The 17,052-nt window shown below is 49.4% G+C and overlaps 1 protein-coding gene across 29 annotated transcripts in view; it reads right to left on the bottom strand.

Moving 5' to 3' along the window:
- The window catches only part of MYT1L (myelin transcription factor 1 like), a 404,915-nt gene that overhangs the window by 360,135 nt on the left and 27,728 nt on the right, over positions 1-17,052 (bottom strand). For 27 of the 29 annotated variants that reach the window (XM_077844293.1, XM_077844273.1, XM_077844291.1 and 24 more), the window contains one exon: positions 2,813-2,906. The exons of 1 other annotated variant lie outside the window; for it this stretch is intronic. The gene's annotated coding sequence lies outside the window, so the exon portion shown is untranslated. Of the gene's footprint in view, positions 1-2,812; positions 2,907-3,781; positions 3,941-17,052 lie in introns of those variants that run through there. One more of the 29 variants, XM_077844282.1, reaches the window with a different exon arrangement.

Raw genomic sequence — 17,052 nt, 5'->3', positions numbered from 1 at the left:
TTCCAGACAGTAACACAGTTCAACTATGGGATGGACCACCTTGCTCAGTGGTAGGCTGTCCATTCCCAGTAATATTCAAGAAAGCGATAGAAGTGTTGGTACGGTACCCTCTGCACTACGGTAGAGCAACATGATGTAATCCTTCCCTGATGTTTGTGGATCTTGGAAATGGGGTTACACAGTAAGAATAATCATAGTCACTATGTGAAATGGTTAAAGATGAAATTATATGTATATAATATATTTGAGACTATATATATTTTAAGTAGGCTCCATGCCCAACATGGAGCCCAACACCAGGCTTGAACTCACCACCCGGAGATCAAGACCTGAGCTGAGATAGAGTCAGATGCTTAATCGACTGAGCCAGCTGGGCGCCCTGAGATTCTATATTTGTTATAGTGTTTTTCATACTATATCTGGCTCTCAGTGAAAGCGTGCATTCCATTACCAAAAGCTGAACTCCTCAAAAGTACAGGCTGCATCCTGTCATTCACACACCAGTAGTGTCTAGCTTCATGCCTTACACACTACACTAGTGTCGTGTGACATGTACAGTAGGTACTTCACACGTCACATTAATTGATGAACAAAAAGAACAAAAGCGTAAGGTTTGCAACTGAGTTCTTGGGATTCAGAATAGATATTGAAATAAAATCCCATTCTATTAGATTACTTTTTCTTAAGGTCAAGTTCACAAAAATTGCATATGGAATGGCCGACCAATCCAACACGGGTGGTGAGCTATGTTTAAAGTCACGGAGGGGGATCCCTGGGTGGCGCAGCGGTTTGGCGCCTGCCTTTGGCCCAGGGTGCGATCCTGGAGACCCGGGATCGAATCCCACATCGGGCTCCCAGTGCATGGAGCCTGCTTCTCCCTCTGCCTGTGTCTCTGCGCCTCTCTCTCTCTCTGTGACTATCATAAATAAATAAAAATTACAAAAAAAATATATTTGAAAAAAACAAAGTCACGGAGGACGTGCAGTCCCAGGACAAGACATGAGAATGAAGAGCATCTTTAAAGCATTATCCTTCTTAAAAGCCTTAAAATGTACATATCTGTTGAGCCAGCTATTGTACTATAAATTTATGTTAAGGGGATAAGGAACCATGTGAAAAGTTTTAGGTAAAAGATGAGTCATTGAAGCATTTTTTTAATAAAGCAAAATTTAAAAAGTCAACTGATAAAAATGATAAGAGAAGATTCATTTGATATATTTAGCACAGCCATAAAATAGAGTACTATATACCATGGAAAATGATGTTACAAAAATGTATTTACTGGTATAGAAAGGTATGTATATGAATAAAGTAAAAAAGGGGTAAAGAATAAAATTACAGGATAGTTCATCTTAATTCAAAACCATATGTGCAAGGAAAACAGTTGCAAAAATTTTTGAACCAAGATATTAATGGTAATTATCACTGATTTCTGGTATTTTCAGTGTTTTAACTCTTTTATGATGTACACACACACACACACACACACACTCATTCAAACATCCTAATTCTCTACAATGGGCAAATACTAATTATGTAATGAAAACTGGTATTAAAAGATCTCTCTAGCTCTCTGGCATTTGGATGCTGACGAGAATGACAACATTCAGAACATCAGTTCCTCGTCATGTTGCCGCCAAAACTCAAGGGACACTAGAGAGGGGGCCTTAAAAACGTGTAATTCACAATCAAAAATTAATTCTTTAGTAAATAGAGAATGTCAGGTCCAAATGATTGGCTCATTTCTGACAGTCTTGATGGCGATTCGGTTGGTCTTATTCATAAGAGTATTATTTCTCAATCCTACCCGTTCATCCCTGAAAGAGAAAGAGGCCCAGAAAAGTTGAGCATGTGCTCAAGGTTACAGGAGGGGGACAGAGCTCTCCAACGTGCCCTAGTCAAGGTTACACTACTCATTAAGATAGTTGAAAAGTAAGGAAATTATATCTCAAGATATATCTTCTGGGAGTTACGACTGACCCTCTAGGACGTGCTGCTGTGGGAAAAAAGGCACCACGTGGCCAAAATGTGGCTGCGGTCCTGGGTAAATCATTTGAAACCAGCATCCCTGGGGCTGGCTGTCCCCCTGCCTCAGCCCTGCTGTCATCATGTCTGCAAGGGGCGGAGGATATGTCCTTGCTAAGGGTGCAGGAGGGCTGAAAAAGAGGACGAGTCACAAGTGACACGTGTGGCCGACATGAAGTAAGTGTGTGATATGGGCAAACCATCATTGCAACAATGTGTCTCTCCACGTGTAAATCAAGCATAAAGGGGACTTTCTGAAAAGAATAACACATTTCAAAAGGCATCAATTTTGCCGTATACCCTCTGGGTGTGTCACATGCCGCCCCCGAGGAAAGGGACCTCCAGCACAGGCCACTCATGGGCTCATTTGGCGCACTCCTCTCCATCAACCATCTATAGTTTCTATGAGGTCCCAGTGAAAGGATGAAACACAAAGAAATTAAAAACACCATGTTGAAATATAAATATGCTTTTGGTTAATGCCCTCGGTTTGATTTAGTTTGTTTCTGAAATACTTAGATTAACACGCAAAGCTTTCATCAGGGTGAAGATACAAGAAAGAGGGATAGCTGATGTACCACGACAACAGGTGGATATTTAACCAACGAAACAATAAGGTAAAATGGGAGCCCCTCAGTGTCAAAAACAGTGAGAAGTACTGGAGGAGAGGAACTCTTTCTCAACTGGCCGAGTTCGACACCTGGCACGAAGGCATCCCAAAACTCTTGTTTTCAGGTAACATTCCCTGCATTCCTAAAAGTACAAGGCCCCGTTTGTGTCAACATACCACGCTCTATGACTCTTCCAACGTCGGCGTCGATCGCACAGATGTCCAGACGGCTGCCGCACACACCTTGGCCTCCACCTCCGCGTGAGCTTCTCTGCACACAAGAGAGGACAGGAGACGTGGTTAATGGAACGGAGATGGTCTGCTCAGCTTGATGGGAATGCAAGGTCCCCTATCCGTGCACCGCTTTCCTGGAACCAGTGAAGGCTGTGCACACATGCATCACATGTGCTGCCGTTCACTCGGGCACAGGCCTGGAGCGACACACCCCCACTGTAGCCTTCAAAGCTGTAGTGCCTTTGAATAAGAAGTCTGCTCTTTAATAAGAATTAAAGTACAAGGTCAGGTGTGTGAAACTTGAGTCAGTCCTAGGTCTCTGGCCTCTGTACAAAGACCACCAACAAAGGGAGATGAGTCAGAGAAGAGCTCAGGTGCCCGGGACACCGCCGGCTCGTCAGGGAGTCATCATAGTCATCCACAGAAGGTTCTGGACCACAGGGTGAGCACGCCAGCTTTAAATATGGCAGCAGGCGAGATCAAATAAGAATCTCAGAATCGGGTTGCTTGCCGAAGGCCACATGAGGACTAATTCTACAGTGGCAGTGCAAGCTCTCAACACATAGAAGAAAGAAAGATGGGGAGAGGAAGTAAGGAGTCTGATATTTCCTATTTTCTAGGTTTACTCAGAGAAGTGGGGGCATGGAAGGGAAAGAAGGGAAAAGCATTCCTTTGGAACATTAATTCAACTTTTTCTAACCACCAACCATATTCATTCCAATTTTAGCAGTTCTGTGGGAGGAAATATGAAACATGAAATTCTACGCTCTCAACTTTGCTTCTATTCTGCGCCTCTACCTGGGATGCCCTCCCCCCGGGTCTTTCCAGCCCGCCCAGAGGCGCTTTCCATGGATGAAGTGAGGAGATGCAGAGCGTGCTAAGAGCAACATGGACCAAAGCTGCATTACTGACCGAGCACGAGAAGCCAGGCTCTGTGTTAGAGGCTGTGAGCCCACATCTCATCTCACTCTCAAGACCGGAGATAGGATTCCCACGTTGCACTGGTTCAAGATGTTCTGTGATGTGGAGACACACAGCCAGGACTCAAGACCAGCTCCTTCGGTGTCCCCAGGCTGCCCTCCACTGTCCCAGACCCACTACGACACCAGTCCTCAGCTTTTCACTCGTGTAGGAGGAGACGTTTAGTCCTTGTGACTCTACCCTGCTCACATGCAGAGACATTCCCTTGTGTCTTCCAGAACAACATCATTGCTAGTAAATGTGGAGACCATTTTAGATCATCCCCCAAATCAAATGAAACATGCGCACACTTTTAAAAGGAGTCACGCAGATATCAAGTTTCTGGCAATTTCTAATAAATGGGAGAAAGAAAACAAAGAAGCCATTAGAAGCTACTTATGAGAATTTCAGGCCTTGTGATCTTACTTTATAACCGAAAATGACATTAAATCTAGTTTCTACTGGGGTCGGAGCATGCTTGTCTATTGAGTCAGAAGCAAATGTTGTGATGGCTCCAAGTGGCCCCAAATGGCCCCCTGTCCTGGTGCAGAGCAGACAAGGCCACCTGTGCTCAGCAGGACACTGATCCAGCGGACTGAGGTGCCCAGGACACACGTGGGGATAGAACCAGGACACGCGTGGGCACCTCCATAGTGGTGGCCTTGCTTTCTCTCCCTCAGCTGAATGGTTATGTGCAGGGTGGGAGGAGGGCGGCGTGAAATCCCGAGGGCAGGAGGGAAGGGGGCTCACCAGGGAGCAGGCTTGCTGTCAAAAACAAGTTGCTGAGTTCTTCTCCTACTGACTTAGAGAAGTTCATGGTAAATGAATAGGGTTAATGCTCACATGGCCACGTGGGGACAAAGATAGACACAGGTGTATGTGTGTGTGTGTGTGTGTGTGTGCACGCGCGCACCAACACTCTTTGCACCTGGAATTACCACTCCTTTGTGTTGAGTTATCTTTAAAAAAAAAAAAACTCACTAGGTGCATAGACATTTGGATGAATGTAAATTTATTGAAACAGGGTATTGGATTTTGAAATGTTGGAAAGAACTAACTAGACTCAAACTCATGTGGTCCATTGTATTTCACTTTTTTTTTTTTTTTAAGGTGCTTACAACCAGGATCCTGGCTCTGATGCAAAATTCTGGGTTAATGCTGGGTGCAGATGCTCAAAACTACGTGATTTAAAGAAGCAGGAATGAGCATGGGCCTGTCTCAGTCTCTCCCTCTTTTTTTAAGTCTATCTAAAAATATGAATAATCTAATTCCTGGGGATGGGAAATGACAAAACTTCAAAAGCTTTGGCAGAGTTTCTCATTTGTAAAGTGGAAATAACGGATTTGACACTTGACGATTTCTATGACAAAGCTTTAGTTATCCGTACATTAGGGAACTTTAGCCTTTAAATCTATACGAATATTCTGGTTAATTAATAATTATCTCCTAACCACAAAATTATAGTTATTTCTGCATCAATTTACCACTTTTCCACAGAGGAGAAGAAATACGCTCTCCATGGATGATGGAAGAGGGATCCAACGACAGCTTTAACAAACCAGGCTGACTCCCCAAGTCGGTTTCAACCTCGGCACTTAACATACTGGAGGTGGATGGAAAAGAGCTCAGATATTTACTTGTCCCTTTCTGTGGCCGTCCCCAAGACAGACGTCAGACTCATCATTACATATGTCATTTGATCTCATTTTCCGAGACCTATGAGATGGTTCATTTTGGGGTGAAGGGAAGATATAGTCACAAAGACCTAAGAGCACAGCGGTGGTATATGCTAAGTAGCGAATGTGTCTTGTCCTGTGCAATCCTCGCAGCGAGCGAGGGGGCTTCCAACACTGGTTCTGCAGACGACAGCAACACCTGGCTTAAGGTCACTGAGTCTGCAAACAGTAGAACCAGCTGTGAACCTGGACAGCCTAGTTCCTCGTGTGCTCCTAAACACATCACTAAATCCTCAATAAAATTAGAATTCACTTAAAAAAATAAAATAAAATCATAGCATACCTTGGCCAAGCAGAATCTTGGGAAGACTTTCCTAAGAGGCTTCTCATTACCTGGCCCGTCTACCCCTGCACTGGCCACGTGAGCTACTGAGCACTTGAGGGGGGGCTGGTTTGAGCTGAGATGTGCTATTGTTGCAAAATACCAGACGGCACTATGGAAAAATGTAAAATACTCCATTAATAAATGTATACTGGTTACCTATTGATACGATAATATCATAGGTTAGATAAATATGTCTTTAAAACTGACTTCATCTGTTTATTTTTATTTAGTTTAATAGTCGTTGGAAAAGGTAATATTACACACGTAGTTCGGCGACCTGCATTCTATTCCTATGGGACCACGCTGATCTAGAGTCTCACTTATCAGGTTCATTTTATAAGGAGCTACATTTTGAGTTTTTATCAGAATAGAGCCAAATACAAATGCTCAGAATGGACACATTCTTGTCAGAGGCCAGTGTAATGCACTCGAGTCAGTCTCAGGAGTGTTAGGTGTATAATCTTCTCAAAATTTACAGCTTCTTAAATTAAGGTTAGTTAATAACACACCGATAGGTACCAGGGCCCAGCTAATGGGATTAGGAAATTCTGCTTCATGCCGGCAGACAGGCTGCAGCGTTTCTGCAGAGGAGCCTGAGAGTTTGCTGCTCTATGTGTGTGTTACAAGCCTAAATGACTGTGTGGCATGTAAACTTCTATTTATTTGCCTCTCTCTAGCTCATAGTATGTCCCCTCACGCTTCGAGTGTGGAAGTGGTCCACGCTCTTAACTCTAAAAGATGTGCTCTTGGCTCATTATTATATTTTCAGGCCAGGCTAGCTAGATTTAGTGAGCTAACCTCCACCCATCCCTTACGGAAAGGCTGGGCTGCAAAAAGTAAATACGGAACAGCTTCAAGTATATGAACGTACGGCGACAGCCTATAGCAACGATAATCAAAAGGATCCTGACCACCAGCTCGCCACCGAGTCTACTCCGACAGCCATCTGCTCGTGAGGCTGGGCTAAGGTCTCTTGTGACAGTGCTCGGTGGTCTGCGGGGGAAACCCCACTCTCAGCAGCGCTGGCGGGGAAGGGAGGAGGCCTGGATGCCACGGAACTGAAACTCCCCTCCAACTGGGGTGAGCGCACGATGGGTATTTTAAAGCATCTGATATCTGAGACATTGTGTGACTTTCCTAATATCTTCTGTGGAGATGAAAAAAAATGAGATTTAGATGTAGATCCAATTAATCACCCACAGAGTCAGCAATCCCCAAACCCCAACCTCACCTGCGTCACGGTGTAGACAGAGCCGCCCTAACCCACCGCCCACAGGGTCCCCGGAGGTGGATCCGGGAGGCGCAGGGAAGGAGGAGGATGGCACGCAGCGCAGGGAAATTTGCTCCCTGGGGAAGACCTCTCCGAGTCAGGTTTGGGATCCCGGCGGGAGGCAGGGTATTTATGTTCTGACACTGGCTTGGCAACCCACCATCACAACATAACGCACGAGCACATGCCGTCAGCCACGCGGGCGCAGCCCCGGCTCACAGGCGAAGAGGCAGCCGCGGAGCAGGGGGCCGGGCTGACGCGTAGCACCTGCTCCCCCCGCAGGCCCCAGGACCCCCCAGAACCTGTCTCCCAGCCATGGCCTCCCCACTGAGTGCCCCAGGTCACGCCCCATGCTGATGGTGCCCAAGTGGCCCACGCAGCCCCGGGGGACACGGCAGGGCCGAGGGAGCTGGGAGGTCAGGAGGCCCCACTCGGGCTTCATCTCCTTTCATTCTTTACAAAGGGCGTTTGCGTTCATGAACACTTAAAAGCCGTTGGACTAGCTAACCTGCCAGGGCCCCTGGGGCTGGAAGGCCAGGGCGCTGTCATGGGCTTTATCACAGCAGGGGGTGGGGTGGGGAACACTAGACTAGGGTGTGCCTTTGGCCCGTGTGGTTAGGAACCTACATTTCCAGGAAATGCGGCCCTGATGTGGGCATGAAGATAGCAATGAAGGAAGGGAATCATTCAAGCCTAATTACTTACAATATGTACATGCCAATCGGGAGGCTATTTAAGGAACCCAGACTGGAACGTCAAAACTCTGCTCGGTGTCCGTGCGCCCCCCATACGACGCCTCCGCGGCCCCCACGCTCATCCTCTAACAGCGAAGGAAGAGAACAGCATCGTCCTCGGCCCAGGATGCATATTAGAACCACCTGGGGAGCTTTTTAAACATGCTGACATCCACCTGCAGAGACTGTGATTTAATTGGTCTGAGGTGAAGCCCAAGCATCAGTATTTTTAAAAAGCTCCCCAGGTGATCCTCATGGGAAGCCAGGTTTGAGAACAACCTGCTCAAAGGAAAGGTTTCACATCTACCTAAAGAGGCCCCACAGCCGGAACCTCCCAATCCAGCCAGCTCCTCCGCCCGAGAACGAGGAGATGGTAAAACAATCACGGCTGCCCCGCTCAACCTGGTAGGGCTGCCATGGAAATCAATCTGGAGATATACTGGAAAGCCAGTAACAACAAAAAAAAAAAAAAAAAAAAAAAACAGCTCTATAAAATTTCTATTTTTAAGGAAGACTCAGAGAAGTAAAACTCAAAACCACGGAAAAGGCACAGAAGCAGCAGGAGAAGTGAGAACCACCAAACACCAGAGGCAAAGGGCCATGTTCGCAGGTCTCAGCCAGGAGGCTGCGGCGTAGCTTACCTACCTCTTGACTATGAAGCCAGTGATTTGTGATTTGAGCCTAAATCCCTTTATGATGTGAGATGAGAGTGTCCCGGACACAGGATGAGAAGATGCATAAGCCCATGATTTTACATGTTGGAGCTGAAACCAGAAGTCCCCTAAGCCTATGATTTAGAAGATTTAATCCAGTGGGCATTTACTGCCTGAAGAGAGTTGGAACAGGTGACTCCGGGCGGGAGAGGCAGGACGCCGAGCCAGGCGGACGGCACTAGGTCCTTGTCCTGAACAAGCAGGCCTCGCGGCCGGGAAAGCAACAGGAGAGGACACGTAACGGGACAAGAAGCCAGCCACTCCGTGTAGACAGAGGCAGGGGGAGGCTCGGAGCCTGAGTCCCCATGCGGCGACAAGGTGCACGCTCTCCGTGAGGCTCGCGGGTCCCCGGGAGCTCACTGGGACGTGACAGCGGGCAGGTGCGCCCTGCTCTGACCCAGGGGTCATCCTCGGACTGGATGGCTCTGCATGCCCAGAGCTGGGAAGGCCCCTAACATTATGGCAGGTGCATTTCATCATTTTCGATATTTCTAAACGCGGTTTTCCAGGGTCGACAGCGGTAGCTCTTGAAACTTAAAAAAGCCTGATTCTGAAAGTGCAGGAGCGAATCGCAGAGAGCGGAGGCCTGCGTGCCAGGGCCATCCCAGAGCCCTGAGCGTGCAGGGCTGCAGGGCCCCTGGGCCGTGCTGAGGGTCCCGCGCGCCCCCGCTGACGGGCAGCCTGGAGGAGGCGGCTCGGTGCTGAGTGGAGCACCAGCGTGTCCGGGGCGCATGAGCCGCCAGGCCTCAGGGTGGGGGAGGGAGCATGCCCCGGGCTGTCCCCACGCGGGACACTATCATGTCGTCTGGGTGCATGGCCCTCCTCGGGTGGGCAAGGCAATCCCAGTCCCCACTGGCTTCTGTAAACAGGAATCCGCACGTAGAGAAAAGGTCACAAAGTGCACACAAGCCTGAGGCTCTGCTCTCTAAGGGATTTCTGGGGATTCCCCCTCCCCCGCCCCCGGTTAAGTTTTCTTCGCCATTCCTAACTTGTCGTGTACGTCTGGACCTCCCCCGACCCTCAGCACACTGACCCGGCTTCTGGACGGGGTGTGGAGACCCAGAGGCGGCCAGGTCTTGCGTGGGCAGGCGGGGGCACCCCCAGGCCTCAGAGGACGGTGGCCAGACAGCCGGGCGGGGCCCCAGCCTCGGGTGACACGCCAGCCCTGTGCACAGGTCACACGAAGCACGGAGTTTATATCTAATTGGAAAGGGTGATGAGGTGGGTCAGCGTCCCCGTCTCGCACGACGGTCTGCTTTCCCGGAGTTGGGTTGTCCTGAATAATATCTGACCAACCATTCTCTCCAATTAATTTTTCTCACATTAACCTCCAGTGTGTACGCAAAACAATCAAGAAGAAATCTGGGGGCAGGAGAGCTGGAGAGAGGATGAGGGACAAGGTGTGAAAACCAGTGAGAGAGAAGGCGCGGGGCGCCGCTTGCTGCAGCACACGCTTCCTCTGTCTCGAAGAAGACACCCCTTTCATTTGCAAACCCCACAGGAGAAACACCAAGTTGCCCGGATGGATGCGGGACCAAGGAGGTGGAGGCTCGAGTGCTCGGCCGGCTGGGGTCCCGGGTGGCGGGGGAGCCGAGGAGCCTGGGCTTGGCCGCGGGGAGGGGACGCCTAGACGCCGCACAGTTCAGCCGGGACTGCGGGGGGACGATCCAAGGGCTGGGGGCGAGTAGGAGCAAGGACACCACCCAGGAGTGGAGAAAGTGCCAGTATATGTGGGGGGCTCCTGCCAAGTGCCCCCCGGGGTAGCGGGGAGCCGAAGGTTTCAGATGCTGTCCCCAGAGCCCAGGAGTCGCGGGCATCCCTCCCGGACGTGCTGAGAGTGAGGGAGTGTGTTCATCAGGACCAGCAGAGCCGGAGAGCGGCCCTGGATCCCCGGGGGTACGCCGGCCTGGGGGTCAGGGCGTGGACACCAGCCCTCCTCCTGGCTTCTCTCCCACCAGACGCTTCAGACATGCACGCGCAAGAGCAAGGACGGTGGAAGGACGTCAGGCTCCTTCACGCTGGGCTGCAAGACCTCAAGCCTCCCCTCGCCTGCCGGGCGTCCGAGGGCGCGAGGGGGAGGCCGTGGTCCGTTCTGGGGGGCCGCCCCGCCCTGTGGGCATCGGGAGGGCCTAAGGAAGCACTGAAATGGCGCACGTGTGGAAAAGATCCCAAAGCTCCGGCAGGCGATCCGCGCTCCGCACTTGGCGTTGTCAAACGTTAAATTAGTATGAAGTCTCAGGCCAGGAGGGGATGAGACAGACAAGTGTGGTCATAGGTGATGGCGACAGTTCCCAGGTCGCCTGCCCACCCTGGCATCAGAGGGGTCCCCGAAATCACAGGGCCCCCGGATGCTCGGTGAGGCCCTGACACAATGAAGCCCAGTTGTCTGGCTGCACGTTTGGGATGGTTTCATGTTGGGAGGCGAGTCACACGTGCTGGGGCAGCGCGACACCCTGGGCCCGCTGCCATCAGCCCGGGCCTCGTGCGGTGCCGCGGGGACCCACCCCACGGGGAGACACCGGACGAACCAAGGAGACTGTGTTTCCATTGACTCTGCAGCGGGGAGAGGACACAAGAGAAAGGAAGCAGGAACTGTCGCCCACACGAACCAGACCGACTGCTCGAAGTAGGTCCACGTGGCACGTCCTGTTAGGGCGGTGAGGGTGCTGAGCACACGAGATATGAGTGTGCATGCAACCCACTGCTGCCCAAGGGCACTCACGTGCTCATTTTACCATTTCACTCATTCATTATGCAATGAGGCCATTATTGATTTTGTTGAGGATGGTGGCGTGTGCCGCACACTCTGCTGGGCACCATGAGCGCTGCGCCTCTCCCCACCCCTGCATCGACATCTCCGCCTGTGAGGACAGTCCCAGGCCCCGGGCAGGTGGCGCTCCAGGGACCGACGCACTCCGAGAGCCACATCCGATCACCGCTAGTGGCAATGACGTGTTTCTCTTCGGCAGAGTGTCCCGGCCACGGTGGGTATCCAGGCTCTGGGTGAGCAGATGAGCGTGGGCCGGGGAGGTTTTCGGCAGAGCTCCTGAGACACGCTAGTCTACGTGGCCTCTGATTCAGCTCTGCCTGCCAGGGGGACTGTGACGTGAGACGCTGTGAGGTCTCCAAGCAGGTGCGTAGAACTCAGAAAAGGGAAATCAGAAGCTGGACTAGGGACAGGAGCAAGGCTCTGAAGCCTGAGTATGATTCGGGGGAAAAGATAAGAGGAGGCCGTTCTAGACAGAAGGGGCAGGAGCCGCGGTGCACCGGAGGCCAGTGCGATGGCGATGCACCCACACGCCAAGCACCCGGAGAACTCTGGTGTCTGCTGTGCAGCGTCGGTTTGGTAAATTATGGGCAGCGAGACGGCCAACGTCACATGGGGGGAGGCTGACCCAGAACAGAGAGGCCTCACCCTCTGCGACGGGGGCAATCAGCCAGACAGGGATGTCGCCAGGGCGAGGGAGATGGAGCTTCTGACCCCAAAACCACCAATCTCGAAACGGGGGGCAACCCAATACAGATACTCAAGGAATTAGAGAACAGAGTTACATTTAAAAACTGATCATGGGGGAGAAACAGGGACAAACGGAGAAACAGACTGTTAACTACAGACCATACACGGCTGGTCCCCGGGTGGGGAGCTGGGATGATGGGGGGAGGTGGATGCAGGAGCACCTGTTGTGGGGGGGAGGGATGTGCGGAGATGTGGAATCACTGTCTTCTACACCTGAAACTGATATAACACTGTATGCTAACTAACTGGAATTTAAATAAAAACTAAATGGGATTTTTTTTTTTTTTAAGGTAGGCTCCACACCCAGGGAAGGGCCCAACGTGGAGCCCCATCTCACCACCGTGAGCTCAAGGCCTGAGCTGAAATCAAGAGTCAATCACTTAACTGACTGAGTCATCCAGGTGCCCCCAAAACTAAGTGGAATTTTAAAAATAATAATAAAAAAATAAGTATTGCCCCCAGTGGGCAAATATAGAAAATACAGAAAACGTTGTTTTTCTAGGATGCGTCTACAACCAAGCCAGAAAGGAACCTCGAGAAAAGAGTAAGGAGGTTTGATATGAAAGTTTTGAGAGGAGCACTGGGGTGGCTCAGTCGGTGGGCGTCCGACTCTTGGTTTAGGCTCGGGTCCTGATCTCGGGGTCGTGAGGTCGAGCCCCTCGCCGGGCTCTGTGTTGGGGAGCCTGCCGGAGGCGCCCTCCCTCTGCCCCTCCCTCTGAGTGCTCTCTCCCTCTCTTCTCATATAAATAAATAAAATCTTTGAAAAAACAAAAGTCGCCAAAAATGCAAGGAAACTTGCTGTCACTGCTCCTGAAACAAAAGCTATTTACGAGGTAAGAGTTAGCAGCGCCTTTTAAAACAAATAAGAGGAAAGCAGCTTTTAGGAGAACAGACCAATTCTCCGAGATAGAATGCTTGTCCTATTTGATAAAGCTGTTCCTATTCCCATTTAGATGAAAATTTTTTTTAATATTAAGAGAAAGGATGTGATTCATGAAAAATATTTCCATTTGAAGGGTTTTTATCCCTTTTATTTAAGAAATTAAAAATTTTAAAAGCTTTGTGATTAATATCGGGATGCTCTTTTGAGTATGGATGGTGTATAATTTCTTTTTTTATGTTGATATTTCAGCAGCGATACAGACATTTTCTTTTTTTCTAGAAATGCTGGCTCACTAATGTCATTAACTCTGGGAGACAGGGAAGGGGAAAGCGGGGCCCATCAGTGTGAAGGCGCGGGGATGCGCGGGGACAGAGCACAGAGGCAGGCGCCCCACGCTGCAGCAGGGCACTCAGCTCATGCCCAAGGGCGCGGCTGGGTGCTTCTCCGGGACGGAAGGAGACACTGGGCTGCCTCAGCCTCCAGGAACCCACGATTCACGGGCATCGGGAGCAACCCTCACCTCTGCACGGGCAGCTCATTAAGAGGCTTGAGCATCGTCCTGAGGGGCTCGCAGCCTCACCGGAGGCTCTCCAGACCCTAACGACCGGTCCTGACACCAAGGAAAACAATGCCCGAGCTTAGGTCGGGCTGGGACCAGCACCGGGAGACACACAGCCCCCCTCTCAAGCTTGCTCCCACCCATCTGGAGGGCATTTCAGGGCCATGTGGAGCTACCTGCAGTATGGACGTTTTAGGGCGGGCCAGTAACCATGCAAGCATCAGATTCCCTGCGATTTTGGCGAGGCGTGGTCTGCACCACCCTTGTTCAAGGCACGTTGATGCTGCCTGTGGGTTTCTTTCTCTGCTTCTGAAGACACCTGGGTGAAGTAGCAAAAGCCTCAGTGTCCTAGAAATGCCTTCTGAGTCATTTTTTCCTGCTGGGCTCAAGTCAGAAGCATCTTGAAATTTGTATTTGAGCAGCACTAACAATAGGGCGACACAACCAGGGCACCCTGTTCAGGACAGAAGTTAAAGTGGGTGGGACACCTGGACAACAGGTGTAAACCGGGACCGTCCCGGGCACGCGGAGGCGCGCGGCCCCTCAGCATCGTGCGCGGCTCAGGGCAGCATCCACCTGTCCATTGTCAGTGCAGAAGATTCTCACCAAGTGCACGCTCTTCAGATGGGTCAGGGCATTCCTATTAATTTTCCCCCAGAGATGGGTTTTAAAATTCATAACGTTCAGACACCTTCACATCTCTCCACTTCCCCTCCCACCACTCCAGCAGCCGTATGCACTACTCAGTATGCTCAAAGGCATTAACTCCAGGGAGGTTTCAGGAATTTCTCAAGGAAGAACAAATGTATCCTTTTATACAGAATGAAATATTGTCCTCCTCCTCCTCCCTATTACCATCTGAGCACTTTCCCAGTGAGGGAGGAAGGCCAGAAAAATAAAGTAAATGCATTTAGGAGCCATCTAAGGTAAGAAACATGGGCCCTACATTTTGGTGAAGCAAATCTATTCTGATATGCCTTTGCCAAGACCACTGTCATAAAGCCTTTTCCCAATTTTTCCTCTAGGAGTTTTAGTTTCAGGTCTTATATTTAAGGCTTTAATCCATTTGGAGTTGACTTTGTGTGCCATGCAAAATTAAGGATCCGGCTTCATTCTCTTATGGATATCCATGTTTCCCAACACAGGTTATCAAAGAGACTTCCCTGTCCCCTTTGTGTGCGTCTGTCACCCTCGTGGAAGATTTGCTGATCGTGTGTGTGTGTGTTTTCCCTGGGCTCTCTGCTCTGTGCCCCTGGTCTACACGCCTGTCTCTATGCCAGCACCATCCTGAATTAGTTATTTGTAACTTTTGTCACATGTAATAATATTTCTAAAGGAGGAACTGTGATGCCTCCCATGCTGTTCTTCTTGCTCAAGATTGCTTTGGCTATCTGCAGTTCTTGTGGTTCCATATGAATTCTAGGATTGTTTTTTTTTTTTTTTCGAATTCTGTTAAGAATGCCATTGTGATTTTGATAGAGATTTTATTGAATCCTCAGATCACTTTGCATGGTATGGACATTTTAACAATATTTAGCAACAGGAACAAAAGCAAATGAGAAGGGTTGCATCCAACTTAAGAATTTTGTGCATCAAATACAATAATCAGTGAAAAGACAACGTATAGGTCAGGAGAGAATGTGTGCAGACCACACATCTGAGAGGGACTGATAACCAAAATATAGAAAGAACTCGTTTGACCAGTAGTAAACGAAACAAAGCAGAATAACTCAGTTAGAAATGGGCAAGGGACGTGAACAGACATTTCTCTAAAAAAGACATACAGAGGCCCAATAGACACCTGAGAAGATGCTCAACATCACTTGTGATCAGGGAAAAACCAATCAAAACCACAGCGAGACATGACCTCACACCTGTCAAGATGGCTAAAATCAGCAACACAAGAAACAACAGGTGCTGGTGAGGATGGGGAGAAAAGGAACCCTCACGGGAACTGATACGGCCGCTGTGGAAAACAGTGTGGACAGTCCTCCAGAAATTGAAAAAACTACAATTAGTATGTGATCCAGCAATCCCACCTCTGGGCATTTATCCAAAAGAATCAAAATTGGAATCTTAAAGAGATACTGGCATCGCCACGTGTGCTGCGGCATTATTCACAGTCGCCGAGGTATGGAAACAAGGTAGATGTCTATGGACGGACACGTGGATGATGAAGCTATGATCTCTCTGCTAGACATGCTATAGAGTATCATTTGGCCTTTAAAATATATATATATATATATATATATATATATATATATATATATAAAATCCTGCCCATTGGAGACAACATGGATGGATCTGGAGGACGCTATCCTCGGTGAAATAAGCCAGACACAGAAAGACAAACACTGCATGGTTCCACTCATGGGAGACATCTAAAATAGCCCAAGTCTTAGAAACACAGTAGAGTGGTGGTTGCCAGGGGTGGGGAGGGAGGAACCAGAGCTGCGGTCGAGGAGCGTGAAGTCTCCGTTATTCAGGATGAGTAGATCTCCAGCTCTGCCAGCTAACAACGTTGGGTGTGCGCTTCAAAACTTGCCGAGAGGATAGTCTCATGGTAGGTGTTCCTACCGCACACAAAGACCAAACAAATGGAGAAACCTGTTCTAGCCCCCTTCCCCCCACCAGAAATAGACACCAAGCATTTCCATGCATTTCCTTCCTTTTTTACGTTCTCTTCGCTTTGGGGTCAACGTCCGCACCACCTTCCGAGGTGAGGATCTGAGAAGAAAGCGTGGGTAGTTCTGATCAACACTGGAGGGACACCAAGGGCAGAAAATATCCATAAGACGATATCCTTAGCAGGTTTGGGCTCCCTAGTGTCCTAGCGACTAGTAATCTGGGCTGTAGGACCACGTTGGTCTTCGATGAAGCCCGGCTGCTAATTCTGCACTGAAATAGAAATAAATGGACACACTCAACGTCCAAACCAACAGGCACACACACATTTTTGGTGACTGTTTATCATGTGCCTACTGATGACCAAGTGCGGTGGGACGGGCTAGCCCAACGTCAATCCTTGGCTCAGAGATCTCTCTGTTTCTAAAGAGACAAGATGGAAGTCCAAGCATAGCAGAATTTAAGCAATAAATAATTAGATGTGCAATCATTCCTTCTGGGATGGGTCTGCCAGGGAAATCTTCCTGAAGAAGATATATTTTAACTTAAAGAATGCCTCTGCAGTAATAATTTGCTAGCCGCGACTGAGGAACTGACATTGACAGTATAAAGTTTTGTGACCTTTCTCTCTCTCTGTGTGTCTTTTTTAAAGATTTATTTTTTCATTTAGTTTTAGAGGGGGGCGGTCAGAGAGTCTTAGGCAGGCTCTACACTCAGCATGGAGCCCAAGGTGGGGCTCGATCCCACGACCCTGAGATCATGACCTGAGCTGAAACCAAGAGTCGGGTGCTCGACTGACTGAGCCCCCCACACGCCCCTGGAAACTTTCATTCAATAAAGGCTTTTCTTCCAAAAAAAAAA

This window comes from Canis aureus, chromosome 12, assembly GCF_053574225.1.
Source record: "Canis aureus isolate CA01 chromosome 12, VMU_Caureus_v.1.0, whole genome shotgun sequence".
Lineage (NCBI taxonomy): Eukaryota > Metazoa > Chordata > Mammalia > Carnivora > Canidae > Canis > Canis aureus.
This window is presented reverse-complemented; position numbering and strand designations above follow the sequence as displayed.